The sequence below is a fragment of the Manacus vitellinus genome, unplaced genomic scaffold (genome assembly GCF_001715985.3).
Source record: "Manacus vitellinus isolate BGI_N305 unplaced genomic scaffold, ASM171598v3 scaffold_4_pilon, whole genome shotgun sequence".
NCBI classification, from domain to species: domain Eukaryota; kingdom Metazoa; phylum Chordata; class Aves; order Passeriformes; family Pipridae; genus Manacus; species Manacus vitellinus.
The window spans coordinates 32,158,134-32,161,609 of NW_021940604.1; the positions used below are offsets into that span (position 1 = coordinate 32,158,134).

At 45.9% G+C, this 3,476-nt stretch overlaps 1 long non-coding RNA gene across 1 annotated transcript; it reads right to left on the reverse strand.

Annotated features, from left to right (window-relative positions):
* Positions 1–1,052: 1,052 nt before the first annotated feature.
* LOC115307769 lies at positions 1,053–3,211 on the reverse strand. The gene is made up of 3 exons (XR_003916135.1): positions 3,099–3,211; positions 2,067–2,165; positions 1,053–1,215 (listed from the first exon to the last, which is right to left on the reverse strand). It is a non-coding gene; the product is annotated as an uncharacterized LOC115307769 (long non-coding RNA).
* Between the last annotated feature and the right edge of the window lie 265 nt (positions 3,212–3,476).

A 3,476-nucleotide genomic window follows, 5' to 3' on the forward strand; every position in this document is an offset into this window, starting at 1 on the left:
TATTTCTGAAAACAATCACTTATGAGGGGCATTAAGGAAAGTTGTTGCGAGAAAGTGTGCAAGCCGTCCCATTCAGAGTTCATGGGATCTAATTGCAGACACATGAGCATTTACAGAAGATGGGTTTTCAGACACGAAAATCACCATGGCTTTATTTTTTTTAAAAGAGAGGGACATCCTTGGCCCTATATGGAAGTTGCACAGAGCACTCCATTGAAGCTACTGATGTACCTATTAACGAAGTAGCTGCTGACTGCCTATACAGTTCCTATCCAGAAATCTCTTCTAGAGAAAGTTCAAGGTGATGGCCTTGCTCCTGCTTGTGACCAGTGTTTACAGCCAAAGAAGAGAAACAGCACTGCTTAAGCTGATAATCAGCTTTTGTGCCTGACACAGTTTTAAAACCTAGCTGGGCAGGTAAGAGTGTATAAGGGGTTGAACGTGCCCAGGGCTGAATTCATACTGACACTACACTGTGGGGTCAAACACAGAGCAAAGACATGAGCTGTGCAGCTGCTGCCAGTGATTCCTGGGAGCTGTTTACTTTGTCCAGCGGCTGTTTTTAATCTGAGCATGCACCAGCTAGGAGCCTCTCTAGTGAACTGAGCTTGCCCAAAGCTACACTTCACACAGGGTTATTAGTTATTTACAGAGGAGACCAAAGCAGGTATTAGTAGAGGGTCAGAGGAGATGGCACACCTGCTCTGGCCACTGTTCAGCCAGGTCAATACCCAACCCTTTGTGGTGGTCTGGATGTCTGGTGACACGGGACACTCCTATCCTGCTTATATCCTCATTTCTCAGAGTTTGTACCTCTGTGATCTCTGTGACCTTACAGTGAAGTCGTTCATATCCAAGCCCTTGAAGGCACAGAGGATGGCAGTACCCCATTCTCTGAACTGACACATCAACTCCTCAACACCTCAACGTTTCCAAGACAGAAGTGAAAGGATTTTATTACCAGCTGCCTGCTTTTGTACAGCACTTGCCCAAGATGTATTTGGTCTCAAGACCAGTGGCTTCACAGCAATATATAAAAACTTACATTGCAACAGATTGACCTGGTGAGATTTTCCAACTGTGACTCTTGTAGCTGCTCTGACTGAGTCCAAAATCCTAAGATCCCTCTTTGCTGGCAAAACATCTGGCTTGTAGAGTCTCTCACGGCATGCTGCAGGGCTACAGCTAATTCATTTCACAGCCACTTCATCATGCCTAATGCAGCACAAAGATAATAAAGCATTTTCACTCTAAAACACTAGCTCCCAGGTTGATACAATGGACTAAACTGATTAAATCTGGGTCACATCACCCCAAGGGGCAATTCATAATGTCAATAGGACATGAAATAGTAGGACTTGTCTTCTTAGCAGTCAAATCACATACCACCCACAGTCCATTGGAAGGCCCTTTTGTAAAGGTCCATGTCAGTTCATGGGCCCTAATATCATGCCTGTGACTCAGCATAAGGGCCCACCTCACTGAACATTAGGCAACATGCATGTATCTACAGCTGGTCAGCTCACAAAAAACAATAGGGAGATAACCCACTATGTACACACTGATGACAACGCTAAGTATTTCACAAAATCTCCTTTCCTTTTCCTGGGAAGAGCTGCTTTTGATCAGGTGCTGATGGGGTTGCCAGATCTTGTCTTAACCAGAATTTGCTTCACTTGTGCTCTGGGCCATTTGGAGGTGGTTTCCAGGAAGGTCAGTTCCCTCCTGTTGCTGCTACCTGGGCTGGCAAGCCCGGGACATGAAGCAAAGTCTCAGTCCACACCTGGGACTTGTCTCCTGAGAACCACTTATCTCCATACCTGTCCCAGCATCAGAGCAGGGTGCATCTGAGCTGTTAAAGACCAAGGGGCAAATCAAAGCCCATGGCTCAAGACTTCGCTCTGAAGAGATTTGACTTCTTGAACCCATTTCCATTAAAATCTCAAGGGCACTTAAACCACATGGTTTAGGGAGTCCAGCTGCTCAGCACTACTCCAGAAAGAGGCGTCCTCCAGCATTAATAGGTATAATCATGGTGGTTGGCAGATCTCCCCTCTAACTCTTACACAATTGTACGCTCTGCACGTTCCTGTAGTGCTGTCCCAAGGCCTCCTTTTGAGATGCTCCTCATAGAGCTTGTCAAATGTCAGTCTGAACAATTACCTCTGGTGATTGACATGAAGGAAGAGAGCTTCAGCAATCATTAACAGAAACCTTCACTACAACAAAACACACTCATATATTCTCCCTTCCCAAAACACAGCTTATGAAGAGAGAGAGAGAGAGAGAGAGAGGGGGAGAGAGAGAAAGACAGACAAAAAAAGCAAGCAAGCAAGCTTCTTTTCCCTTCTGTAAACTTAGCTGTTTTCAATTTTTATGTTTTTTAGCCTGAAGAACTGTACAGTTCTTTCTTAAAGGAATATATAAACTTCCATTTTATAAAAAGAAGAAGTTTGCTCTCTAGTGGCTGAATCCAAATTGCTCAAAAAACCCCCACAGACTGCTGAAGAAAGGGAGAGTTTCATGCAAAATGTGCTCAGTTCCTGATCTTCGTGCCATTGAATATTTGATCTTTGCCAATATTCACTGTTGAACAACAAACTATTACTGATGCGATTGTACTAAGGAAAACCAAAGTGCAGGATACTAAAATCTAATCCCATGGAGTTTCTAGTTGGAAAAGGAAAAGGGTCTTTTTCTACATGCTTCCTGATGTGGGGAGGGACTAGGATGGGGCCTGAAGGGTCAATCTACATGGGAGAACATGTTGCACAACCCATATGTCACTGGCCATAGAAAGCTTATGAGAAGACCACTACTGCAGTGTGTGACTCTTGCTGGTGGCAGGTGGCCTTTGACCATATAAGGCCAGCCCTGTGCTATGACTTCCATTCATCATGGTATTTTTGAGCTGCAATTTTTGCCACCAGCCAGGATGTCATGGGATGGGAAAATGCAGGACTGGGCGCAGCTGAGGTCAGGAGAGGGCAGGGGCTTTCCGCCTCCCCAGCAGGAGGACCACAGAGAGTTCCCAAGTTCCTGCACCCATCTCTGACCCCAGGGTGCCTTGTAAAGCTGCACAATCCATATCAGGATACAGAAGAGACTTCCACATTTCTTCACCTCTGCATTTCTGTCCCTGGTCTTTAGCCTCAGGGCTTTCAGAGCAAGAAGACTCAGTCTGCTCCCCTCACTCAGCCCTGCCCCCTGGTTTCCCACTGTAGAGACCCCTATTGTGATGCCTCAGACCACATGTAGATCCCAGCATCTGGAATGAGGACTGTGCTTCTAAAAAGTGTTCTCCCCAGGGTAGTCTCACTGCCTTTAGCAGACGCAGGTCAGTGGCAGGGTGTCTGTGTGCCACCGCTATCTATTTTCTCTGCTTACAGCACATCTGGAAGGAAGAGCCAGGTGCCACAGTGTGATTGGAACTGTAATGACATTTCCTACTCACAACTAAGAGGGAAAGGGAAAAA